This window comes from Erinaceus europaeus, chromosome 1, assembly GCF_950295315.1.
Source record: "Erinaceus europaeus chromosome 1, mEriEur2.1, whole genome shotgun sequence".
Taxonomy (NCBI): Eukaryota; Metazoa; Chordata; class Mammalia; order Eulipotyphla; family Erinaceidae; genus Erinaceus; species Erinaceus europaeus.
This window is the reverse complement of record NC_080162.1, coordinates 110,549,850-110,577,328: the sequence shown is the minus strand read 5'-3', so window position 1 is coordinate 110,577,328 and position 27,479 is coordinate 110,549,850. Positions and strand designations below refer to the sequence as shown.

At 52.2% G+C, this 27,479-nt stretch overlaps 1 long non-coding RNA gene across 5 annotated transcripts; it reads right to left on the bottom strand.

Annotated features, from left to right (window-relative positions):
- Positions 1-1,171: 1,171 nt before the first annotated feature.
- On the bottom strand, positions 1,172-25,108 carry LOC132539348 (uncharacterized). Of its 5 annotated transcripts, XR_009550588.1 has the most exons (5): positions 24,711-25,108; positions 16,658-16,758; positions 5,944-6,724; positions 2,074-2,254; positions 1,172-1,800 (listed from the first exon to the last, which is right to left on the bottom strand). It is a non-coding gene; the product is annotated as an uncharacterized LOC132539348 (long non-coding RNA). The 5 variants fall into 5 exon arrangements; XR_009550585.1 differs by lacking the exon at positions 5,944-6,724 and having other exon boundaries at positions 16,637-16,758; XR_009550586.1 differs by lacking the exon at positions 5,944-6,724.
- Positions 25,109-27,479: the final 2,371 nt, after the last annotated feature.

Sequence of the window (27,479 nt, the reverse complement as noted above, 5' to 3'; positions counted from 1 at the left end):
GTCCAGGCTGAAAATACCCTCCCTCTTCCATAGGTCAGTCTGTGGAAGGAGAGGGTAGGAAGGGGGAATGAGCGTGCAATCTCACTGCTATTGTTTTCATCAACTTGTAGACTTGTCAGGAAATTGTTGGATGGGGCTTAGGGTACAGACCCTTGGTCCCTAGACCTCTACCCAGCAGAGCAGCAGAAACCCTCTCCGTTTTCTCCTCCCATTCCAGTGGGGTCAGCCTGAGGAAATTGGCCAGATCCTTCTTTCCCTACTGGGCCTATCCCTATAGGACTGTGGGTTATGACTGGGGGAGAGGATGGTGGTTTTACTGGCCCAGTTTAAATGTGCAGGACAAACTGAGGGGCTCTAAGCCTGACACACTTACATGTGGCAAGGAATGGGGGAGTATATGGCACCCTTGACAAAGGAGCAACCCAGCCCAGGTGCCACTTACCTGCCTCTGACCCCATCACAGACCCCCTGTGGGCAAAGGAGCCCATTGGGGGCAGGCAGGGCTGGAGGAATGTTCCTTACTAGTCCAAGCCAGTGGAAACCACCATCACCATCACTCCCCCCAAGGGAGTACAGAATCCCAAGGAAACAGAGGGTCCTCATAACAACCACTTTCTCTTTTTTTCTTTTTCCTCCAGGGTTATCACTGGGGCTTCATGTCTGCAGTATGAATACACTGCTCCTGGAGGCCATTTTTGTTTCCCTTGCTATTATTTTTACTGTTGTTAGATAGGACAGAGAGAAATCAAGAGAGGAGGGGAAGACAGAGAAGGGGAGAGAAAGATAAGACACCTGCAGACCTGCTTCACTGCTTGTGAAGTGATACCCCTGCAGGTGGGGAGCCAGAGGCTCAAATTGGGATCCTTAGGCCAGTCCTTGTGCTTCTCACCATGTGCGCTTAACACCCTGTGGTACTGCCCAGCACTTGACAACCACTTTCCATTTAATTATTTATTTGTTTGTTTGTTTTCCAGAGCATCACTCTGGCATGTGCAATTCTGAGAATTGAACTTAGAACTTTCATGTTTGAGAGTCTAACACTTTATCCACTGTGTCAACCAATGCGGGCCATACAGCCAATTGTCTAACCCAGGTGTATGGATTTGGCATGCCCAGCCCCTGGGGAGGGAGACCACAGCCTGGGACTGGGGAGTCCAGAGAGGTGGGGTAAGGGTCCTGGGCCAATGCCAGCCAACCCTGTTCTTCCCAGCTGTCACTGGGCCCCAAAGAGCTCTAATGAGCTCCCAGACTTACCAGGGGCTCTGAAGGGTCCCTGGGGTAGGGACTGAAGCTCTGCCCATGTCTGCATGGAAATCATTCCTGATATGATTTCTGTTTGGGAGTTTGCTTTTCTCTGTGCTTTGTTTATTTAAAGATGCACTTGAAGAATTCCAACCAGTCTTTGTAGATAGTGAGGAAAGGTCTTTTTTTTTTTTAATTTTTTTTAATTGAAGAAAGGAGACATTAACAAAACCATAGAATAAGAGGGGTACAGTTCCGCACAATTCCCATAACCCGATCTCCATATCCCATCCCCTCCCCTGATAGCCTTCCCATTCTCTATCTCTCTGAAAGTATGGATCCAGGGTCGTTGTGGGTTGCAGAGGGTGGAAGGTCTGGCTTCTGTAATTGCTTCCCCGCTGAACATGGACGTTGACTGGTCGGTCCATACTCCCAGTCTGCCTCTCTCTTTCCCTAGTAGGGTGGGGCTCTGGGGAAGCGGAACTCCAGGACACATTGGTGGGGTCTTCAGTCCAGGGAAGCCTGGCCGGCATCCTGATGGCATCTGGAAGCTGGTGGCTGAAAAGAGAGTTAACATACAAAGCCAAACAAATTGTTGAGCAATCATGGACACAAAGGTTGGAACAGTGGAGAGGAAGTGTTTGGGGGGTACTCACTGCAAACTCTAGTGTACTTCTGCTTTCAGGTATATATTTTTCCCCTAATTTATGGGCACAGGTGAACCTATGCTCTATCTCAGGGGACCTGGACTATATCTAGGTTTGGGGACTTTATTGGGGAGTGGAACAGCTGGAATGGAATTAGAGAATACTATGAAAGGAAAGGTCTCACCTGAGTGATGAAGCTGAAGGGTTATCATTCCACACCTGAAGTCTCTGGTCACAGTCTGAAGTGAAGCATGCTGGGGTGGCACTCGTTGCGTTGATTAGGTTTCGGTCCACGGATGCAATATTATTTGATTTGAATTGAGAGCAGCATGCAGAAAAATGGGCCCCACCTTAAGGTTCCAGGACTGGGGGAAATATAGGCTCTATAGTGGAAATGTGAGGTTCCTGTTGTCTTAGGGTTCAAGAAGACAATGGATAGTTATTGTTATCGTCACATTATTTGGTGATAGGGTTAACTTTGGAAAGTCCCTTTGATAGGGTTTGGGGTATAATACCCAGCATCTTGTATATAGCTGTGCTGCCGGTTGCTTCTGTTCTCCCTGGTCTAGGTTTCTGGGAGAGACAACATATCATAGACAGCCTATGTACTAAAAAGACTCAGTCTGTGTTTTAAGAAGTTCTAGATATATCATCAGTTTTTCGCCTCTCATATTAATTAAATAGTGGTTTATATGTTTACACTTTAAGAGAATTGTACATAAACACCACTCCCACCACCAAAAGACTGTGTCCTATCCCCCCCACCCACCCCCGCCCCCCGCCGTGCCAGGAAGCCCAATGGCCACCCTCCCCTTCACCACAGGGTTTTTACATTAGTGCCCTGTTCTTGATTTAATCAGATCCTGCTTTTAGTTTCCCTAGGAAAGGTCTTCTGTCTGTCTGGGCAAGGTTGGTGGGGAGGGAGGGGTACCTCTGACAATTGCCTGTCCCAGCATGCCCACCTGTGCCCTGGTGTGCCCACTAAAAGGACAACTGTACTGGAGGCAGTTTTGCCTTTTTTTTTTACGACAGAAGAGAAAACCAGAGCATCATTCTGATAATATAACACCAAGATTGTACTGGGAACCTCATGCTTCATGATTATGAGTTCATCACTCTAGTCACAATGGCCCTTCCAGAGCCCCTAGGTTAAAAAAATATATATATTGGAAGTCGGGTGGTAGTGTAGCGGGTTAAGCACAGGTGGTACAAAGTACAAGGACTGGCCTAAGGATTCCCTGGCTCCCTGCAGGGAAGCTGCTTCAGAGATAGTGAAGCAGGTCTGCAGGTGTCTATCTTTCTCTTCCCCTCTCTGTCTTACCCTCCTCTCTCCATGTCTCTCTGCCCTATCCAACAATAACAACATCAATAACAACAATAATAATAGCCAAAACAATAAAACAACAAAGGCAACAAAAGGGAATAAATAAATAAATATTTTAAAAATATTTTTTAAAGATTTATTTTCTTTTTTTTAATTTCTTTATTGGGGAATTAATGTTTTACATTCAACAGTAAATACAATAGTTTGTACATGCATAACATTTCCCAGTTTTCCATATAACAATACAACCCCCACTAGGTCCTCTGTCATCCTTCTTGGATCTGTATTCTCCCCACCCACCCACCCCAGAGTCTTTTACTTTGGTGCAATATGCCAATTCCAGTTCAGGTTCTACTTGTGTTTTCTTTTCTGATCTTGTTTTTCAACTTCTTTTATTTTTTTTAAAGATTTAATTTATTTATTAATGAGAAAGACAAGAGGAAAGAGAAAGAACCAGACATCACTCTGTCACATGTGTTGCCGGGGGTCGAATTCAGGACCTCATGCTTAAGAGTCCAAAGCTTTATCACTGCGCCACCTCCTGGACCACTTCTTTTCTTTTTTAAAAATTTGTTCTGATTTATTTATTATTGGATAGAATCAGGAGGAGGCAGAGAGGGAAAGAGACAGATACCTGCAGCCCTGCTTCACCACTCATGAAGCTTTCCCCCTGCAGGTGGGGACGGGGTCTTGAACCCAGGTCTTTCCACACTGTAATGTGTATCTCCCCAGCCCTGTACCAGACATTAGCAATCACATTGTAAGTCCACTGAGTCTGACTAGAGTCCCCCTCTTCTCAGATCCTCCTCATCCTCAGGACTCCCTGAGTCCTCATAGCCCCCACCAAGTCCTCCCCGGATCCTTCCCCAAATCCTCCTAGTCCTCCCCAGCTCAGTACCCTGTATTCTCAGTCCTTCCACAGTGTTTAGTCCTTTCAACCAAACCCAGTATCTTCCCTAAGTCCTCTGAGTGGTCCCTGGGGCTTCCTGGATGACTTGCCATCCCCTAGGTACACCCTAGTTCACATTCTCAGCCTTGGGCTTCAGTATGTGGATTGGATTCAAGAGCTAACGGGTAGCTGCCAGGTGGTAGCACATGCAGTTGACTGCACACACGTTACCATGTGGAAGGACACAGGTTCAGGTCCCCACTCCTCACCTGCAAGGGGGAATACAGATGTCTTTCTTTATGCTTCTCTCTTTTTAAAATTCTTCTTCTTATTATTATTATCTTTATTTATTTTATAATTGTAGATCTATCTTTTATTGACTTCATTTAATGATGTATGAGTCAGGCTGAACATTATTATTATTATTGGATAGGACAGAGGGAAATTGAAAGGGCAGAGGAAGATAAGAGAGAGGGAGAGAGAGATAGACACCTGCAGACCTGCTTCACTACTTGTGAAGCAACTCCCTGCTGCAGGTGGGGAGCCGGGGACTCCTTGCGCAGACCTTGTTCTTTGTACTATGTTCGCTTAACCCAATGTGCCACTGCTCAGCCCCCATATTTATTTATTTATTGCATAGAGACAGCCAGAAATTGAGAGAGGAGAAGATAAAGAGAGGGAGAGGGGGTCGGGCAGTAAGGCACTGGATTAAGCATACATACACGCACACAATATAAAGCACAAGGAACTGTACAAGGATCTCAGCGAAAGCCCCTGACTCTCCACCTGCAGAGGGATCGCTTCACAAGCAGTGAAGCAGGTCTGTAGGTGTCTATCTCCCTCTCCCTCTCTCTATCTACCCTTCCTCTCAATTTCTCTCTGTCCTATCAAGTAAAATTAAAAAAAAAAAAAAAGGCCACCAGAAGCCATGGCTTTGTAATGCTGGCACTGAGCCACGGTGACTGGAGGAAAAAAAAAAAAAAAGGAGGGGGAGAAACAGAGTGGTGCCTGCAGCCCTACTTCACCACTCTCAAAAGTTTCCCCCTGCAGGTAGGGACAAAAGCTTGAACCGGGTTCCTTGCACATTGTAACATGTGCTCAACCAGGTGTGCCACCAGCTAGCCCCCTCTTAATCCCTTTCTATCTCCTCCACCTCTCTCAAGTTCTCTGTCCTACCCAATAAAATGGGAAAAAATGGCCACCAGGAGCAGTGGATTTGTATTGCAGGCACGGAGCTCCAGCAATAACCTTGATGGCAAAAATAGTAATAATAATAAGTAACAGGTCCAGTGGTATCTTTTTAAAAATATATTTATTTATTTATTCCCTTTGTTGCCCTTGTTGCTTTTTTATTGTTGTAGTTATTATTGTTGTTATTGAAGTTGTTGTTGTTGGACAGGACAGAGAGAAATGGAGAGAGGAGGAGGAGATAGAGGGATTAAGAGGAGAGAAAGATAAGACATCTGCAGACCTGCTTCACCTGTGAAGCGACCCACCTGCAGGTGGGAAGCCTGGAGCTCGAACCGGCATCCTTATGCAGGTCCTTGCGCTTTGCATCATGTGCGCTTAACCCGCTGCACTACCGCCCGAATACCCCAGTGGTATCTTAAGTCTGGAACTGTCTCTGGGAGGCACAGCAGGCAGAGGCACTGCATAGGAATGTGACTGAGTTGTGCCTTGCACACTTAGTTCTGGTGCGGAGGCTGTGCCCACTGATTGGACTGGTGGGGCTGTGACCACCCTGCATGTCTAGGGCTCCAAGACACTCAGCCTAAGGCAGAAGGGACCCAGTGACACTGCCCACCCTGGTTGCATTCATCCTCTTCCTCAAACACTCTTACCCTGTGTCTTCCTGGGACCTCCTGGTCTCCTACTCTGCCTGTGCCTCCCCAAGCAGTGGTCCCTTGGTCCCCTCCACCATGGCTCTCCTCATACCTACTGAGGCACACACACAAGACTAGACATGCATGCATGTATACACACATGCACACACATCCCCAGAGAGCCTTCCCCGAGGCTCCTCTCCAGGGTGGGGTTTAGCATGAGCTAATGACACCCACGTCTTGAGCATCCTCAAGTCCACCACATGTGTGGGAGTTTGTGGGAGCTTTGCAGATGGACAGCCAGCTCCCCAAAGGACCACGTCCCTATTCCCATGTCTCCGACATGCATGTCCCAGCTGCTGAGCCCTAAGCACCCCAGCCCGCCACCCGCCAGTCCCTGCCCGCCGCGCCGTGTCTACACAGAGGTTTGTTTTCTCTGCCTTGCGGGCCAGGGGTGTGCTCGTAAATCGTGCAGCCGATGACACATTTATCCTGCGGGCGGCTGGCGGTGTGAATTTATTGCTGCCCCTCCCTCCTGTGGAGCAGGACAGGGGCCTGCACACCCCTCAGGCAGGCACCTACAGGCCACTCAGCTGTGGGCGGTGAAGGGGTTCCGGGCCAGGCTCAGAGTGTGCCCAGGGGCTCACCTGCCGGGGTGCCTGCAATTTCAGGGCGGGCACAAGGCCAAACCAGGCTGGTTCTCCCAGCTGAGGGATAGGGCAGGGGTTTCCAGCCTGCTTGAGGTGCAGCCACCACAAGGCTGGCCTGCTCACCGACCTGCTCCTCTCAGTCTTCCCACCTGCAAGGTGGGATCACAGCTTGAGTATGATGGGAAGAGCCGAGCCAGGATGGGGGGCCTCCTTTGCACACAGAGCCAGGCTGGCCCCCACTGTGATACCTGTCAGGGACATCATGGTTTAGGAGAGCACTGTCTGGAAGGGCCTTGACGGCAGCTGGGGTTGCATGGTGAGTGGGTAAAATGGAGGTGGTAGAAAGTCAGGCTGGGGAGGGTCCCTCGGCACCCCACCTGCCATTGCCTTGTGAAGCCAGGGACATGGGCCAGAGGCTACCTAGCATGCAGTGCAGGGACAGTGTCCTTTGTCCTGCAACGTCTGTGCTTGTGTGGAGGGAGGAATAAGTCAAGTCTCCCGGGGACTACAACCAGGGTAGGAGCCAGTCGGTTTGTGGGGGCCCCCAATGCCTCCCTCTGTCCGACTACATGCAGGGTCAGCCCTCCAGGGTACCCTCTGTTGGCTTTCATGCTTCCCCCCAACTCTGGTCCCCAGCTCCCCTTCCTGCCTGCCTGTCAGGATGAGCGATAGCCATGCCCCTCCCCAGGCTCTCAGCCCCAGGCCCGGTTCCCGCTCATTAGCCGCTGACACTGTTTGCTTTCCCGCCCAGGACGCCCACCCCCTGCCCCCCCATCCCGTCACAGGCCATTTCTCCTGGCGCCCCCACACCTTGTGGGCCTGCCCGGGGGTCCAGGGTGCAGGGTAGGACCTGCATTTGCCTCCTAGAGAGAGGGCCAGACAGAGAGTCCAGCCCTACCCTTCTCTCACTCCCCAGAGGATGGTCCTGCTTGTGGTAGGGCCAAGCTGGGCTGGCTTTGTGGCTGGCTTTGTGGCGACAGAGTGAGGGGTGGTGGCAGGCAGGCAGCAAGTTCCTGGGGACAGGACCACGCTCACTGCATCCATGGCTGCCTCTCTTTGTCACTTTGTCTCTCTAGGTCTTTGTCACCAGCCTCATTCATCCATCATCTACAGAATGACCCCAAGGAGAAGGTACACCCTTCACTCAAATCCCAGACCCCCAGTGTCCCACCAAGCAGCCCTGACACACAATTGGGGTCTGTGTAGGAGACAGAGGGTGAATCACTGGTACAGGATTCCAGCAGAAAGACAGGTGCCCAGGACAGAGCTGAGGACACTTCTGGGTCCAGTGCCCCTGAGGCACCCAAGAAGTCCAGTCTGGCAAAGCTACAGGGCCTAAGTATGGGGAGGTGTGGCATTGGCTCAGCCTCCAGGGAGGGAAGCCCTGGGGGCAAATCTGAGTCTAGTTGGGACTCCTCCCTGGGGTGGGCATGGCAGCCCCATCCTTGCCCCCCCCCAACCCCCCCTTCCTCCCCCAACCCCAGCCCCACCCCCTACCCAGTATGGCCACAGCTGGGTGGTATCAGGGCCTTCAGGCCAGTGGCAGCCAGTCCTTCACTTAAAAATGTGTTTGTGATTTTGGCGGAGGAGCAGATAACGGTGACGAATGGCTGCCTGCCCCACGGGAACCCCAGCCCATCTGGTTTGACTTTGGCCTGTCATAGGTGCCCTTGGGCCCACCCCCCCACCCCCTGCAGTATCCTCTGAGGGGAGCCTGGGGGGCCCTGTACCCAAGTACCTTCTTTAATCTTTGCACTCTCTGGTCCTCTGCTAGATGTGGCTGCCCTGGCCCCAGTGTCCCTTTTCCAGGGTCTCCCTCTGTCATACTCACTCAAGCCTGCCAGCAGAGGGGAAGGGGCTGTTGAGGTTTGGTTTGTGGAATGGGGAGCACTGGTGAGGGTGATGGTGAGGGAGCCCCAACAGAGGGGAAGCAGGGCAGCCTGGTGGAGCCTGTCCCTGCCTGGCCGCGCATGTGGTCATCGTCAGGAGGAATTTCTGACAGGGGCTCCTGACCTTCCTGCCATCACCAAGGCCCCCAGACCATCGATTATCTGGCTAGAGAACAGCTTCCGGGTCCAGCCTCAGGCTTGCCAGGGCCCAGTAAGGTCGAGTCCCCAGACCCCCATGGACCCAGGCCCTCTCCTGCCTCTTCTCTCAGGGCTCCCAGGGGGTAGACAGAGATGCTGGGCAAATGGGGGACACCTCTAGACACAGGGGTGTCCCTCTGACCCCTGGACCTCTGCTCCTCCCTAGGTGATCCTGCAGAGAGCAGCCAAGGCAGGGTCCAAGTCCAGGCCAGATGTACCCTGTCAGGGGGAGGGTGCTTGATAGGACCCATGGAGTATGGTTGGGGGTTCCCAAAGTTTGTGCAATGCAAGAGACTTGGGTTCCTATGTTTCCTCAGAGAACCTTCCAGAGTCCCCCCCCCCCCCACCTGGGTCAGATTCCTCCCTCAATGAAGAGACCAAGGAGATGGAGTGTTTGGAGGCCCCCTCACTCATCTCAGGAAAGGGGAGCAGGGGCAGGGTAGAGGGTGGGGGAGACTCCAGGCTGAAGGGGCAGCTGCAGGACCTGAAGACATGAGCAGAAAGAGCTGGGGTGAGGGGTCACCCACAGAGGGGTAGCCTAGACCGCCGTCTCCCCACTGCTTCCACAGAGCAGTCTCATGCCTGCCCCTCAGAGAGGACAGCTGGGGTAGGGGGAGGGGCAGCACCCTGTCCGGACCCTGGCCCCCTCCCCTGCTGAGGCAGGAAAATCCCTCTCCTTCGGTATCACATTGTTGAGAATTAGCTTTGTTGAAATAAAAATTGGTCTTGGTATTAACTCGGCATCAAGGATTTTCTTCGGGATCCTGGAGGCTATGGAGGGGTCAGACGCCCATTCCCAGAGCTGGCCACTGGCTCAAGTTTCAGGGGCGACAGCAACCTCCTAATCCCCCCCTCCTAGCTATAACTCTCAGGGACACAGCCCTGGGGGCAGATGAGCCTCTGGTGCTTGCTCTCCCTACACCAGGGCACAAGAGAAATAGAACGCTGTGGCCTGTGAGCACCCCAGGGGACTGCTCCTGGTCCCTCCTTGCCACCCCACCCCCCACCCCCAACTCTGCCTCCTGCCTCTCTCCCACTCCTCCAGAACACTAGGCAGCCATGTCTAATGAGCCCCAGCATGCCCGCTCCAACCCTAGCCTGTGCCTCCCTGCCTATCAGTCTAAACTGGGAGACTTTTGCTATCTTGGGTGTGATAGTTCAGGAGAATACACAGCAGAAGTGGCAGAAGGATTCTCTCTGAGTTATTCCCCCAGCCCCTCCAGTTGCAGTCTTGTCCTCTGGAGAATGGGGACCAGGGAGCAGGGGTACTTTTTGCCTGGGTTTCTTCTATGGCCACGAGGGTGGGAGAACCTTGGGGAAATCTTCTTGCAGGGGCAGGTGCTTTGCATGCATGTCAGATGCAGAGGTGGAAATTGGCATCCCAAACTATGCATGGGAGGGGGTGGTCAGTTAGGACAGAAACTAACCCAGAATTCTCCAAGACAAGCTTCCAGGGAGACTGTGATCTCATTGGTGCCACCAAGAGAAATCTGGGCTGCTCGGAGCTATTTTGATGGCACAAGAGCTGGCAGGAGATTTGCCCTCCCTCCCACCCCCCAGGTGGCCTATGGTTGACAGGGGCTCCCCAAGATCTTCCACTTGTCTGGAGTATCTGTGTTCCTACACAGCCCCTGAACATAGGCAGGAGGAATGAGGCAGCCCCATGGGGCGGGGGCCATCGAGGCTGTCCTGCCTGTGTCCTGGTGCTAAGGGGTAGGTAAGAGAGATTTCCCAGCCGGTGGTCCCCTCATAGCTTTGTCTGCCCACCTCCCCAACAGCACATTGTGGGGTGGGGGGTCGGGTGCAGCCTGGGAACGAGCTGGGACAGGGGCCTGGGAACGAAGGCGGTGGCCCTGGGGGATGTTCGAGTGGGGCCAGCTGTTGCTGCCTGGCTCCAGTTCCCACTCAGCTTCGAGCCTCGTCCCCCGGGTCGAGGCTGGTGGTCTGCCGGGGAGGCAGGGGAGGCTGCGAGGGCTGTGTTTCCCTCAGGAGTGGCCTCCAGGGCAGTGTCACCTTCTTATGGAGTGACCAAGTGCCCCATCCAGGAGGTTACTCTTATCTCCCCATGCTGCAGGTGCCCAAGTCTGCTCTAGGCATTAGAGTCCTCCACCTTTACCTGACACCTAGGTAAGCCATGTGCCAGGGCCTGCCCCACACCCAGGACTCTCCGCTCCCCACCATGAGCTAGGTATCAGCCTGAGCTCCCAGGCTGCTGCTGCTGCTGCTGTTGCTTCTTCTTCCTCTTCTTCTTATTCTCCCTCTTTCTATTCTTTTTCCTCTATTTCTTCTTCTCTTCCTCCTCCTTCTTTTTAAAACTTTTTAAATTATCTTTTTATTGCATAAAGATAGCCAGAAATTGAGGGGAAGGGGAAGAGAGAGAGAGAGAGATACCTGCAGCACTGCTTCACCACTTGTGAAGCTTTCCTCCTGCATGTGGGAGCTGGGGGCTTGAACCTGGGTCCTTGCACACTGTAACATGTGTGCTCAACTAGGTACACCACCACCTATCCCCCGCCCCCAGATTGCCTGTTCTGCCTGGGGATCCTCTCTAGCAGGACCATCCTGAAACTCCTCCTCACCTCCCAAGACCCCAAGCTGTTGACCAGACTACTGCCCCTGGGACATCATCTAAATGTTGAGCCCAGCACCAAAACTGGCATCATCTTTTTCAAGACTCTTTCCTCGTGGTCTGGGTGGAGAAGGACTGTCCACTGGGATAGGGATTTTGCAATGGCAACAAGCCCAGTGTCAAGGGAAAGGGGCTCTTTGTGTAGCCTTGAGAAGTCTTGCTCCCCCAAGGCCTCAGTTTCCCCATCCACACTGTCCTGGATAAAAGCACCCCTGGATCCTACTGATGCAAGTTGGAGCTTTGAGGGGAAAACAGTGGAGCCTGTACCTCAGATCCTCTCTAGGGTTCCCTCTGGAGGACTGAAACTGGGGTTCCTACAGAGCAGGAAAGTGGGGGGAGCTGATGACTCCCCCCCTGAAGATTGGCCGGATTCAGTGGAGTCTACAGGGTCAGTAGAACAGACTCAAGATGGGGAGCAGCGGGGGAATCTTCTTACCCCTGAAATCCCTCCCGCCTGCCCAGTGGCCCCAAGGGAGGCCCCGTGATGCAGGAACCTGATATTTTAAGACTTAAAGCAAATGTTTCTGGAGCCCAAGCTGCACTGAGGCGCCCGCCCAGACCTCGTGGGGGCAGGGCCAACCACAGAGAAGAGGAACAACCCACCCACCTACCCTCCCTCAAACCAAGCCTGCCCTTTTCCAGGCCACAGTGCTGGGGACAGGAGGAGCAATGAGGTAAGACACAGCCCCTCCCAAGGTCTGAGCAACCAGGATAGGAACAGAGCAGTCCCTCCCTGAAAGTCAGAGGCAGCTTTAGCTCCAAGGCTGGGGCACTGGGTACTGGCTCCCCACACTACAGGTCCCTCTGTCTCTCTCGTCTCTAGAGTCAAGTGAGGCCCACTGAGAGTCCTGAACTAGGACTGGCCTTCCCTGATCCAGAAACCCAGGGGAGTTACCAGACTGTCCTTCCCCACTGTCTTCAATGTAAGCAAGTCCACACACTGTTTTTAACACCCCTCCCTGCCTCCCTGGCAGAAGCCACCTGGCACTCAAAGCTAAGGGACCTGGAACTTCCCAGTCATCCAAGCAAGGGATCAGAGATTGATTGGCAATGTCTACCTGTGGCACTGGTATAAGAGTAATAATTGGTGAGTAGAAACCAACTTGATGAAAAAAAGCAGCAAGACCGGGTTTCTTGATCTCAACTCACTGCATAGACAAGAGAATTTGAAGCTCCACTCAGGTCAAGGAGAGCTGGTTGGGGTGAACCCCAGTTCCAGGCCCCACCCAAGAGCTCAGTAGAGTCACCTGCTTCCTGAGAGCCCACCTGGGTCTGAAAGGCTAGAGCATTACAGGTCCAGCGTCTAGGTGGGTGGATTGATGGCACAAGACATGAAAGTTAGGGTCCCACTGGGGTGGATGGGATTGGGACCTGATTTCTAAGAAATGTTTCTGGAGGGAAGTCGGGCGGTGGTAGCACAGCAGGTTAAGTGCAGGTGGCACAAAGCACAAGGATCCATTTAAGGATCCCGGTTCAAGCCACCGGCTCCCCACCTGCAGGAGAGTCGCTTCACAGGTGGTGAAGCAGGTCTTCAGGTGTCTCTCTTTCTCTCCAGTCTCTGTCTTCCCCTCCTCTTTCTTTCTCTCTGTCCTATCCAACAACAACAACATCAGTAACAACAACAATAATAACTTCAACAATGAAACAACAAGGGCAACAAAAGGGAAAATAAATAAATATTAAAATAAAAGAAATGTTTATGTGGATACAGACTTAGGTCCAGGTGGGAATGTGGGGGCAAGAGGGGTCAGGCATCTGGGTGGTGCTTTGAGAACAATCTATCTTAATGATTCCAGTCAGCTGGGTCCTTAGCTCTCTGGCCTGGTCTCTGCTGGTGGGGGGCCACCCCCACCCACTAACTGGTAAGCACATCAGTATCAAGAGCTTCCTCAGGGGTCACCAACCAGTTCACAGAGGAGGGCCCTGGGATGCAGAGAAGGGACTGTGCTCCTAGAGTCCACAACTGGGCCGGGGAGATAGCACATAATTATGCAAAAAAAAAAAAAAAAAGACAAATCTATGGTGGTGGGAATGATGTTCATCTATACTCCTATTAACCTACAGTCTTATAAATCACTATTTATTTAAAAAGAAAATAATTGTATTAATTGATCACATTGAAAAATATAATATCAGCATCACATTGTCCCTCTATTACTATTTTTGGATTTATTTAAATATTTTGGGTGGTAAAAAAAAAAGGCTTTAGGGGGCCAGGCAATAGCGCAGCGGGCTAAGGGCATATGGTGCAAAGTGCAAGGACTGGAGCCCCCAGCTCCCTACCTGTGGGGGGGTCGCTTTAGTGAAGCAGGCCTGCAGGTGTCTGTCTTTCCCCTTCTCTGTCTTCCCCTCCTGTCTTGACTTTTCTCTGTCCTATCCAACAACAGTAATGGCAACAAAAAATAATAACAGCAACAACAAGGGCAACAAAACGTGAAAAATGGCCTTCAGGAGCAGTGGATTGGATTTGTAGTATAGGCAACCGAGCCCCAGCAGTAACCCTGGAGGCAAAAAAAAAAAAAAAAAAAAAAAGACTTTCATGCCTAAATCACCAAAGGTCCCAGGTTCCATCTCTAGCACTACCACATGCCAGATCTGAGCAGTGCTGTGATATATATGTATGTGTATTATGTATATATGTATGTGGATACACACATATACACACACACACATACCTATAACCACCCCCACCATGTGGCCTCCTCTTCTCCCCCCTCTTCTCCTCTCATGGAAAGGACAGAGCTCTGAAGAGCTAGCTGTGAACCCCAGAACCCTGTCTCTAGGCCCCTGGTGCTACCAGCCCTGACTCCCCACTAGGTCTTGGTGCATGGCACCGCCTGACTGTGGTCAGCTCCTGGCTGGTCCTCGTGCTCTTGTGACTTATATTCCCTCACTGAGACCTGAACCATGAGTCACCCCACCCCATACATTCCTATTTATGTGCGTGCCCCCAGCCAGCAAAATAGTTGTATATTTTGTGGCACTCCCCAACCCCCTGAGCCCATATGCCCTCCTCAAGCAACTCAAGGACTGTACTCATGTTCATCTGCCTCAGTTTCCCCAACTCTGAAACAGAGGCATATCTGATCTGGCATGCATAGGAAGGTCATTGTGGGCTGACTGGATAAAGGGCAGCTTCTTTTTTTCTTTTTTTTTTTTTAAATATTTTTTATTTTTTTTTAAACTTTATTTATTTATTATTGGATAGAGACAGAGAGAAATCGAGGGGAAGGGAAGATAGAGATGGAGAGAGACAGAGAGACACCTGAAGCCCCACTTCACCACTTGTGAAGCTTCCCCCTGCAGGTGGGGACCAGGGGCTTGAACCCAGGTCCTTGCACACTGTAGTATGTGCGCTTAACCAGGTGCACCACCACCTGGCCCCAGGGCAGCTTCTTGGTACTATATCCACAGTGGGTACCATTTCTCAGGTCTAAATAGCATCCAAAGTTCCCTGTGTAGCCAGTTGTTCAGAGCTCCAACCTTTTCCCAGTTCCCTGTGGTCTGTGAGTAGATGCCTGACTAATACCCTCCACTATGCTGGAGGGCCAGGGAACTAGGCCTACAGGCCCAAAGCCTACAGAACAACCCTCTCCAGAAATCCAGGACACCTAGAAGTCACTCCCTTTGGTCATGGCCACCATCCACCCATCACAGCCACCATCAATGCTTGGCAACTGCACTACCCATCACCACTTCCTTCCAGGCCTTGGGCCTCAGCTTCTCCTATATAAATCCAGGAGAAGGGCAGGTGGGGAGAACTTGGCTGAAGGAGAGGAAAAGGCACCCCACACTCTAGCTGAGGTTAGAGTGGGAGAGAAGCAGGCACAAGGGCAGGAGGTCAGAGGAAGGCCAGATGGATGCTGTATGAGTTCAGGTTCCTCCCCACATATCTTGGGCCTCAAGTCACTGTCCCTGTACAGAGAACCCATTAGCCGAGACTCTCCACAGAAGACCAAGTGCTCAAAACCCAAAGTTAGTGGGTCACCAGGAACCATGAAGCCCCTCCAAGGCAGCACCCTGTGGACACTCTCAGGCCTGCCCCCTGGCCAGAAGGCTGAGGCAGATGGTCTGAGGACCAATCCCTCCTAGAAGCCCACGCAGATGACTCAGTGATTCAGGCAGAGCTCAGCCACCTGTCCTGTGTGGACAGAACGGTGGCAGTGCAGTGGAGCCCAGAGATGACCTTGTACCCAGGCCTGATCCCTTTCTTCAGCCACACCCCTGACAGGGCTCCATCCTCCTCCATTTCCCCACCCCCACCTCTCCCCAGACCCCTAGTCCCTAGATTTCAAACCAGAAAAACTAGATGGAGAACAAACAAACCTATACAGTCAGTCCAGCTGGGTCTACTCCACCTGGACTCCTTGGGGCCAGGGATGTCAGGTGGGGTGCAGAATTCAATCCACACTCTCCAGATGACACTCACTGCCCCGCTGGCCACCCTTCCACCTCTCCCCATCTTGCCATATCAGGCCCTTTGCAAAGGCCATTGTCCCACACATAAGCAGTGGCCTCTGGGAAGCAACCTTCTAGTTACTATAGGTGTGTAAATGGGGTTAGAAGACCACAGCCTGGTCCCAGAGATCACAGGCCTAGGGGGTGGGTGGTGGCACACTCAACAAAGCACACATATTACAGTGCACAAGAGGACCAGGGTTCAAGCTCCTGGTCCCCATATTCAGAGGAAGAAGCTTATGATGCAGGTGTCTCTTTCTCTATCTTCCCCTTCCCTCTCAACTTCGCTGTGTCTCCATCAGAAATAGATTCATTTGGGAGTCGGGCTGTAGCGCAGCAGGTTAAGCGCAGGTGGCGCAAAGCACAAGGACCGGCATAAGGATCCCGGTTCGAACCCCCGGCTCCCCACCTGCAGGGGAGTCGCTTCACAGGCAGTGAAGCAGGTCTGCAGGTGTCTATCTTTCTCTCCCCCTCTCTGTCTTCCCCTCCTCTCTCTATTTCTCTCTGTCCTATCCAACAACGACGACAACAACAATAATAACTACAACAATAAAACAACAAGGGCAACAAAAGGGAATAAATAAATAAAATAAAATATTAAAAAAAGAAATAGATTCATTTTAAAAAATAATAATAAAATATATTTTAAATAAGGCCACAGGTGCTGCTGAAGGGAAGCATGGGCTGAGGGGTTCTGCCAGTTCCCAGAGTTTCTCCAAGGGGCTTTTCCAATTTATAATCTCCTAACCCAAGACTTTCTCCTAGAGTCCAAGGTCCCAGGACTCGACCTCTGGCATGTCACTTGAGGAGCATGGTGTTGGCCATGTCCTTGGTGTAGACCAATCCTTGCTTATTCAGTCAACAAGAAGAACTAGAAGACAGCTCACCTGGTAAAGTGCACACCTTACCATGATTAAGGATCCCAAGTCTGAACCTCCAGCACCACAAGGGAGCACCATGCACCAAGAGCAAACTCCATGAATGGTGGAGTGGTGCTGTGGTGACTTTCCTTCTCTGTCTATCCTCTATCTCTTTCTACCTGAAATTGAAAAGAAAGAAGAGACAGGGGGAAAAAATCTTCTAGGTCCTGTGGAATTGGGTAGGTGCAATACTCCAAAAGCAAAAGAAATCCCAGGTTGGGGTCCAGGAGTCATGGGACATCTCAGATCCCAGGCTACATAGTCTCCTGCTCCTGCCCTCTCCACGCTCCCCGCCCCCTAAAGGTCAGACCGGATCAATGGATACCTGAGATGCCTTGGGGAGCTCTCTACCTGCACCCCAGCCCCACCCCCATACCTACTGCTTCTGCCTTCAGGCCTCTGCACAGGATTTTGATCACTTGGGAGAGAAATCCTGACATGAGATTCATGTAAGTGGGCCAATCACAGCAGAACTAGGGAGGCTCCACCTCTCGAGGCTGCTGGCTCTTCTCAGTGGTCTCCTCTGAGTGGCATGGGGATCTGGGGCCCCATGCTGACCCCTTCAGAGGCTGGGGACTCAGCCAGGAGTGACAGAGCCTTCCTAGAGCTCTGACCCCAGTGGCCTGTGACTGAGACCACACCTGACTGCTAGGTGAGTCAGAGGCACCTTGAAGCCAGGACAGGGATGAGGGTCACAGGAAGATGCCTGAGGACAATAGGGGGTACCAAATAATCCTGTGGTGTGGGGGGTTGGGCAGGGCACAGACTGTGTTTTGACCACCCCTCAGTCACCCTCGTGGCTTAAGAAATGGTCTGTCACTGTGTAGGGACTTCAGGCCCAAGACTGAAGCTGTAAAGGACACACAGGTACCTGGGTGAGAGTGTGGGGGGAGGGCATGCTGAGGGCTCAGGCACCCTGCCAGGCTGGGGTGGGGGTGCACCTGGACAAGAGCAAGGTCCAGGACTACAAGTGGGGCAGGCCGGCCCCCAGCTGTCCTACGAGAACACTCAGTCCCACCCTCAGGCTTCACAGCCGGACACTCACATGACCCAAGTCTGGCTGCCTGCCCGGCCAGCACCCCTGCCAATCACATTGACCTTCCTCCCACCAGCACCTGCTGGGGGCTGACAGAGGTCTCTATTCCCGGCCGGGCGCCTGCTCGGGTTATATTTAGGCCATGGTGTGAGGCGAGGTGGTAGGGTTGCTGGGCTGCTGACCCCTTCCCAGAGTGGGGAGCAGAGGCAGCTGGGACTGAGCAGTCTCTCTGTGCTGCCTCGTGCTTCTCCCTTGGCTACTGCCCTCTGCCCATCAGCTGCCCGCAGGCTGGGAGGCAGGGGCTCCAGCCACAATTCATCTGGCCAGGCTGGACGGCTGGACTAGGTGCCAGGCTACCAACCATGGCAAGATCAGCTGACAGTGCTGGAAACTCCATGGACCCAGCCCATGGGGGTCTGAGAGACCCAGGTTGGGGGATGGGGAGAAGCCTAGTGGCCCGTTGCTTCCAGAAACTCATTTCTCCATGAGGTCATTCCCTCCTGGGGCCTCCCTGGGCCCTGCCCGAGGGGATGCTGAGCCCCAGACTTTCCTGCCTGCCAGACTCAAGTCCTCTTCCCCCCTGCTGCCTGGCAGGATGTTCCCAGGGAGGAAACGGTCCCTCAAAGGTCAACCCATCCCCATTGGAGTCCAGGGCGACTTCCTGCCCCACATGGACCTAGGCTCTGCCCCCAACTCTGCCAGCCCAGGCTAGGCCCAGATTTCCTGCCTCCGACAGCATCTATGGCTGGAACCTTTCAGCTGCAGCAAGCCCCAAGAGCCTCTACCTGAAGCCACAGACCCCACACTCAGACTCCCTGGAGTTCATCTTAAGGTGGGGCTTTGACCTCCACTGTTCCCAGATCAGCACCAGAGGCTGATGGTGGGTGGGATTTGAGCATCACCCAGGCTTCAGCACCGACAGGACATCTGCCACCCATAGGGTGGGCATGGAACAGCCAGTGGGGTAGCCTGCACCGGGTACCTTGTGCACCCCTCCCTCTATCCAAAACCCTCACCCATCAGTTTCTCCACATCCCTTTCAGTGGCTCTTCTTGACCCTGCTAACTCCAGATGTGGACAAGTCTCCCAACTACCCCCTCTGCCCTCCGCCCCAGGAAACACGGAACTGGAGGCTACAGGGCTGCTGGCCAGGTTGGAGGCACTGAGGGCAGGACTTGTAAATCTGGAGGGAAGTGGGCGGCCCCAACTCAGCCTGCTATGAGGTTCAGGAAGCAGGGGGTCTCGAAAGCTTCCTCTCTACCAGACATGCTCTTGGTGTGGCTGGGCAGCCGAGGGGTCAGAGGCCTGGTTCCAGCTGCCCTTTCTTTGGCCAGTCACCAGCTGGATAGCCTATACTGCTACAAGTCTCAGGCTGGGTTGCTGGTGTCCCTTGGGCCTCACAGGTGGCCAGGTGGCAGTCAGAGCCGGAAGGTCTCTGAGCTGACCGGGACATGTTGGGCCCAGACTCAGGGGGGTGCATAAGCACAGCTGGCCCTGCATGGTAGACTTGCACAATGGGGCCTGGCCTACCCCAGCCTGGAGGCCTACGTCCCTTCCAGTCAGAGCACCCCTCAGCCTTGGATTTCCCACGTTTACAGTGAGGAGAAAGGCCCCAACCCCACAGCAGGGCTTTCGGGAGCTGGCTGGCTGGGGCAGAGGATCCTGGAAGATCTGAGCATCAGTGCCAGGATTCTGTTCATACCTCGGCCCTACCCAGAGTGCCCTTCTACCCTGAACTCAAGGACCTGGCCCCTCCAAGGCCTTTTCTTCCCAACCAGGTGCCAGGCACTTATAGGAACCCCTTGAGCCCATGCAGACATGAGAACCCAAGTCCAGCAGCCCAGTACGTGATACAGTAGATGGAGCATTGGCCTCTCAGGGATGAGGTCCCTGGTACCACATGGGTGAAAGTGATGCTCTGGTTCTCTCTCTCATTAATGAATAAGTGAAAGGGGGAAGGAGGAAGAGGAGGGACAGGAGGAGGAAGAGGGGAAGGACTACAAGAGGAGGAGAAAGGGAGGGGGTTGAGATAAAGGAAGAGGAGGAGGAGAAAGAGACAGCTTAGTCCAGCAGATCCAAAGCTAGCATGAACTGAGGAGGCTCTCAGCTCTCCAGGTTAAGGATGGGCACCTCAAAAGGCTGTGGAGAACCCCACCCTCCAGCACATTGTCACATTGGCTCATTCCTCACTCCATGGGGAGACTAGCTTGTTGGAGAGGGAACTGACATGCCCAGGTCCACTGAGATATCTGCCCCAGGAGGGTCTCTGAGGAGGGCAGGCAAGTCTGTGCCTGTGTCCGAGGCCCCAGCAGCCCCCGCCCCTGGCCCACACATGATGGGCGGTCGTCCATCATCACAGCCAGCCCCTCTGACCATCCATCACCAGTCAGCAGCCACAGGAGGACCGGCCTGTTTGTTTTGCCAGCTCCATGTCACTCTCTGGGGCAGGGGCCAGAGGAAATGGCCATTTTCTGCCTGGGCGGGCGGGTGGGTGGGTGGACAGCAGTCTTGTACAGGGCACTGCTGGCAGGACCAGGCTGAGACTCCTGGCTGGGCAAGGCCCCAAGCAGATGTGCATGGCCTTGCCCTGCAATGTGCATCAGTCTCCCATCTGGCACCAAGGGGAATGGCATAGGAACTTCTCGATGGCTTCCATGGCAGTTATCTCCATCCAGGTCACTCACCCTTGCCCCTTGTCACTGTGGGATGAGCTCAGGTATCAACTGTTACCAGGCAAGGGGTCTCCTAGTCCTAAATCCAAGATACTCACTGCTGCTCGCTGTCTACACTGGCTGCAGGGAGTGATGCTAGGGCTGGGTCCAGGCAGCAGATCGACAGGTGAAGGGGCAGGATTGCTGGGAGGCCTGCTTGAAAGAGGTTCAGCCACAGGATCAGAGCTGGGGAGACTTGGAGCTATGTGAAGAGAGATAGCACACACAGAACGGGAGAGGCAAGCTGCCACACTCACCAAGAGGGTGGTGTCTAGACACAGGGGCAGCATTGACACACTGACCAACGCTTCATGAAGAGTTGGTCCGGCAGGTATAATTTACTGACACACAGTCATGTTCTCAGCAACCATTGACAGCTTATCACAATACCACCCCAAGTTCCCACAGGCCCAGCCCCTAGAACCTTTCCCCCCCCCCCAATTCAGCGGATGGTCATCGCTCACAACCCCAACCCTAGGCTGCCAGGAAGTCAACATATAATATTGCATATAATTTTTACATATATTACCAAATGCACATATTACCAAATGCAAGGACCTGGGTTTGAGCCCCAGCTCCCCACCTACAGGGGGGAGGCTTCAAAAGCGGTAAAGCAGGCCTACAGGTGTTTCTCTTTCTCCCCTTCTTTCTCCCCCTCTTCTCTCAATTTCTCTCTGTCCTACCTAATTTTAAAAAATTAGGAAAAAAAATCACAATCCACTGATGGGAGCAGTGGATTGATAGTTCCAGCAATGAGCCCCAGCAATAATACTGGTGGTGTGGTCCAGGAGGTAGCACAATGGATAAAGTGTTGGACTCTCAAGTATGAGGTCCTGAGTTCAATCCCCAGAAGCACATGTACCCAGTGATGTCTTGTTCTTTCTCTCTCCTAACTACCGGTCTCATTAATAAATAAATAAAATATTTAAAAATATATAAAAGAAATTGTACCCATGTGTCAACTATTGTACTGCAATCTATTAAGGCCCCATAAAGAAATAATAATAAATATGGGGCTGGGTGGTGGCACACCTGGTTGAGCACACGTTACAATGCGCAAGGACTCAGGTTCAAGCCCCCAGTCCCCACCTGCAGGGGGAAAACTTCACAAGTGGTGAAGCAGTGCTGTAGGTGTCTCTCTGTCTCTCACCCTCTCTATCCCTCCTTTTCCTCTTGATTTCTAACTGTCTCTATTCAATAACTAAAGATAATTAAAAAATTTTAAAAAGAAATAATAATAAATAAAAGTAACAGGATACGTTTTTTTAAATAATAGTATTATTATTAATACTGGTGGTAATAAGAATAAAATTAATTATTTATCCCATATTTACATATAATAATAAGCCTACATATAATATTTACGTAGGTGGACTCCTCCTGGGACTGTGGATGGAAGATAGTCAGCTCCAGTCTGTGGCTTCCAGATCACGGTGGTCCCAGCCCAGCTCCCAAGGCAGATACCAGTAAAGAGCAGACTTTCTGCCACATGCACATAAAACCAGCCTAAAAAGCAAAGCCAGGAGCCCCAACAGCTGTCTGGAAACCTTCCTCAGATTCCATCCCTGTGGGTCAGCATCCCCCTCAGGGGTCTGTGCCACCTCCTCTCCCTTGTTCCCTCCCCACCCCCACCATGCCAGCCCCTATACTTAGCAGATAACCACATGCGTCTTTTCTTTTTTCATCCAGAACCACATTCTCCTTCCAGAATTTTCTTCCTTTCAACATGGGCTGCTTTCACCCTGATGATCCTGCCGACATCTGCAGCTACTGCCACATCGTTTCTTTCCAGACTAGAAAGTACCAGCTATGGTCTGGGAGGTGGCACAGTGGATAAAGCATCGGACTCTCAGGCATGAGGTCCTGAGTTCAATCCCCAGCAGCACGTGTACCAGAATGACATCTGGTTCTTTCTCTCTCTCCTCCTATCTTTCTCATTAATATATTCTTGAAAGAAAGAAAGAAAGAAAGAAAGAAAGAAAGAAAGAAAGAAAGAAAGAAAGAAAGAAAGACCCAGCCACTGAGTGGAGATCTGGCTGACTTAGCAGATGTTCAGAAAGAATATGAAAGGTCCGAGAGTTGGGTGGTAGCTCAGCAAGTTAAGCTCAGGTGGCACAAAGTGCAAGGGCCAGGCTAAGGATCCCGGTTCGAGCCCCTGGCTCCCCACCTGCAGGGGAGTCTCTTCACAGGTGGTGAGGTAGGTCTGCAGGTGTCTATCTTTCTCTCCCCCTCTCTGTCTTCCCCTCCTCTCTCAATTTCTCTCTGCCCTATCAAACAACAACGATCACATCAATAACAACAATATAACTACAAGGTCAACAAAAGGTAATAAATAAAAATGTTAAACTTTTAAAAAAAAGAATATGAAAGGTCATATATACAGGCAGCTCATCTGGACAGTGCACCTGCTTGGTCACCCGCACAACCCAATCCAGATTCAACCCTGATCCCCACCAGGGGACTCTCTCTCGCTGGCTCGCTCAATCTATCTATCTATCTATCTTTTTTTATTAGCGATTTAATATTGATTTACAAAATTACAAGATAACAGGGGTACAATTCTACCCCATTCCCACCACCAGGGTTCCCATCCCCTCCACTGGAAGCTATAGTAGTTCTCCCAAGGTTGCAGATATGGGTTAACTATTACTTCTATAACTATCTGTCTATATTTGTATAGATTTGGAGGGTTGTTTGTTTGTTTGTTTTCTCCCAGGATTATCTCTAGGGCTCACTGCCTGCACTAGGAATCCACTGCTCCTGGTAGCCATCTATTTTTATTGCTGCCATTGTTGGATAGGACAGAGAGAAATGGAGAGAGGAGGGGAAGACAGAGAGGGGGAGAGAAAAATAGACACCTACAGAACTTCACCGCCTGTGAAGTGACCCCCCTGCAGGTGGGGACCCGGGGCTCGAACCGGGATCCTTACATGGGTTCTTACATTTTGTGCCACCTGCACTTAACTTGCTGTGCTACCACCCGACTCCTGGACCTTTTTTTTAAAGTCCAATTTTCTCTTTCTTTCCAAGTCACACATATACCTGTTACTCCATCCAAATGTCCCTCCATTTTTCCTGCTCTCTCTCTGGGTCCTGATAGAGCTGGAGTTCAGAGCCCTCTGGTTATCTTCCCCCTATCATTTCTTCCTCACTAGGAGTATGGATCAAAATTACTTTTGGGATGCCTGTCTGTCTGTCTGAAAAGTCACCCCAAAGGTACCATTCAAAACTATAGTGAAGCTTCGGCAAAGAAAAAAAGAAAGAATCTGAAAGAAGGGAGCTGGATGGTGGTTCACCTAGTTGCATGCACATGTTATATGTGCAAGGATCCAGGTTCGAGCCCCGAGACCCTACCTGGGGGAAAAGCTTTGCAAATAGTGAAGCAGTGCTGCACATGTCTCTCTGTCTCTCTCCCTCTGTATCATCCCCTTCCCTCTTGATTTCTGGGTGTCTATCAAATAAAGGTAGTTTTAAAAAAAATTTTAGTGGTTCAGGAGGTGACGCAGCGGATAAAGCAGCGGATTCTCAAGCATGAGGTCCTGAGTTCAATCCCTGGCAGTACATGTACCAGAGTGATGTCTGCCTCTTTCTCTCTCCTCCTATGTTTCTCATTAATAATAAATAAATTAATAAAATATTTCAAAAAAAGACTCAAGCTAACTAATCAGCTCACCTTAAAATAGGGAGATGATTATGATATTTCTTTAAAAAAATTTTAATAATCTGAAAGAAAAATAACCCTAGGGCCAGGTGGTGGTGTACCCAGTTAAGATAGCACATATAACCAAGTGCAAAGACCCAGGTTTGAGTCCCTATTCCCCACCTGCAGGGGATCCACTTCTATCTTCCTGTCCTCTCTCAATTTCTCTCTGTCCTAGCTAATAAAAATTAGAAAGGAAAAAGAGAAAGAAACAATGGCTGCTAGGAGCAGTGGATTCATACTGTTGGCACCAAGCCCCAATGATAAGCCTGGCAGCAATACAATTAAATAAATAAATAAATAAATAAATAAATAAATAAATAAAACCCCTCTGAGGCAGGAGCAACAGTTATCTTGTCTCAACTGTGCAGAATTAGATGGAAGGCACTTGGGGACAGTGGCATGTGAGCCATGGGAGGGACCTCTCTTTGGGAGTTGAGTTGAAGAGACTCTGAAGAGAGGAAGACCATGGCACAGTCCCACGTTAGCCTGTAAATGTGGCTGACTCTGATGTCCGAGCCCTGGTCCAGCCCCACCCATGTGCCACCTCCTTATGGACATTCAAGGTCACTCAGCAAGACAACTTGGTCCTACCTTGTCCTGCTCTTCACTGTTGCTCTGCACACGTCAGCGGCCTTCTCGTTTCCACTGTAGCCCTGATGTCCAGGCAGCCCAGAAGGACACCATGATGTAACTGTCAGATGCCTGGGGCAAGTGCCCTTGGAAACCCCAAGAGCAGGTAGGAGCAGAGCACAGGGTCCAGCAGGTGCAGAAGCAGCTCCTGCAATGGGGACAGAGCCAGGAAAGGGGGGTGGAAGAGGAGGGAGAAGAACCCAGGACAGCGGCAGATAAGTAACTCAGAGTTTAGAGGAGAGGCAGGCTGGCCCAGGGAAAGTCCTGTTTGTCCTGCTTTGTCGGGGGCTGCCTTTGTCTCTCTGGTGGGCACCTCACACAGTTCTGGCTGTTCCCAACCACACCCAAGATGGCCTGGCGCCCACGCCCAGCACGGAGCAGTCCAGGGGCAATTGGTGCTGGCACATACCCTGGATGGAGGGACTGGGCTGGCTTTGGAGCACCGGTGAAAGCTTATCTCCATCTGTCTGTCCATCCAGCACAGCTGGTGCCAAGTAGCCACTTAGCAGGATGGGGCAGCTGGCGTCTCCATGCCACTACATCCTCTCCTGTCCTCATGGCCTAGCAGCCAAGGTCAGATCCACTCACCCCCTCTCAGACTCAGTTTCCCCATCACTGGGAGACCCCTGAACAGAAAGAGGAAAAAGACCTAAGTAGGGGGGAGTGGGACTAGTGTGAGATTGGGGGGGGGCTGAGAGTCAGGCTGGGCCTGGGGCCCCTCCCTCCTCCTCCCTGCCCCCCACTGGCATTACCTCAGAGTTGTTGACAGCTTATGGGTTATTAGGGACCCAAGCAGAGAGACTTTCATAAAGAAGAACTTGACTCAACCTCTGCCCACCCACCCCCAGTCCCCAAAGGGTCCAGGCCACCCCTATACATTCAGACCAAGCCAACACCCCGTCACATGAAAGCAAGGAGGGGAGCCAGCCTAAGGACCCATCCCATGGCTGCTGAGGGAGTAGGCTTGGTGGGCAGGGGCTCCTAGCTGGGGGGCCTCAGGGCTATCAGACCCAGCCCCTCCCCGCAGCTGTCTCAAGCTCCTACCTCCCCCACCCGCCCCCAGGACTCCTATTTCACTGAGGAGATTAAGACCACCTGGCGAGAGAGAGTCCCCTCAGGCCCCTCCCCTCACCACAGCCCTCCCTCCTAGTCCTGCGGGCCCCTTGAGGTGCCCTCCCGCCTCAGTTGCCTTTCCTACCCACCCACATTCCCACGCAGCCTCCTAGGTCTTAGAAGCACTGCTCAAATGGCCACCTGGAGTCACCCCTACCCCATCCATCTTGAGTCCCCTGCCCCCCCAGCCCTGCAGTCCTCAGGCCCCATCCCCCACCATGCCCCCAGGAGCTGCCTGCTTGCCACACCTCAGCAACTGTCACTGTCCCTGTTCCCAACAGTAGTTCCCAGCTCACATGCTGCCCTTCCTCCTGCCATCTTTACTGGGGCAGCCCTGTGCTTCAGGGACTGCGGCCTCTGAGCCCCCCTCCAACCCCTCAGGTCCAATAACCTCTAACAATTGGTGGGGGGCTCTGTTGTCACCCACCCACCCCCTCCCAGCCTGGCTGCCCTGGGCGGCTGCTGGGCCTGACGCTGGCTCAGACAGACAGGCAGGAATCTGAGCTCTGAAAACCGCAACTCTGAGCTCGCCTGTTTGTTTGCTTTTGAGAAATTCCAACCTGGTTCAGCAGAGCCTCAGAGGAGGGAAGGGATTTGTCTGGCTGGACTGGGGTGGGGCCATGCTCCTGGTCTAGGGGAGTCAAGGCTGAGGGGGCACCTGGGCCATGCAGGGAAGTCAGGCAAAACATGCCTAATTGGGCTTCTTTGGGACATAGCCAGGACCCCCCTTGAGCCCCAAGTCCTACAGAAGCACTGAGACAATAGCTCTACCCATGGTCCTGGGGGAACCATCTGGAGTTGAAGGGTGGCCCGAAGGAGATCCAGGTTTCCAGCTAGTGACGCACCTGTTTGAGTCCACATGTTACCAAGGAGCCCAGGCAGCAGCAATGGAGCCACTCGCTATGGAACCCACAGGAGCTCACATATTGCAGGCTGAAGGACCTCCAATATTCACCCTATTTCTCAGATGGAAACACTGAGGCTTGGCAAGGTCACAGAGGCTGGCAGGGTGAGGCTCAAGCCTGCCCTCAGCTCAACACCATTACCATCCCTGCTTATACCCTGCTCCTGCAGGTCCAGAGGGCCCCAGAGTCTTGTCTGAAGGAGTCCTCCTCTGGAATGTTCTCCCTGTTTCCTTCCCACATAGCAGTTCTCTGTGGGAATGGCAGGGTGGAGATCTGGCGGATTGAGGCAGCCACCTCCATCTGTCTGTGGGATCGATGACCCCCATGCTAACCACCTACCCCTCACTGGACAGTCCAAATCCTTCTGCCATCAGCTCAGGTCAGTGGGCAAAGAGGGAGAGCTGGGGGGATCTGGATGCCAGGCTATAGCACCCACAAATGTATCTGAGCCAACAGGGATGATGGGGGGGGGGGTCTTCCTCTGCAAGGAACAGACTGAACAGAGAGAGAGCCTTGCACTTGAGCCTCATTTCTAGTTTCTCCTGCCACACTGACTGTCTGTGAATATGTGGGCAACTTTAATGCAATTGCTAGAGGTCAAGGAAACAGTTCAACTGGCAGAGCATCAGATTGGCATGCCTGAAGTTCCACTTCCATCCTCAGCATGGTATGTACCAGAGTGCTGCTCTAGCCTGCCTCACTCTGTCTTCCC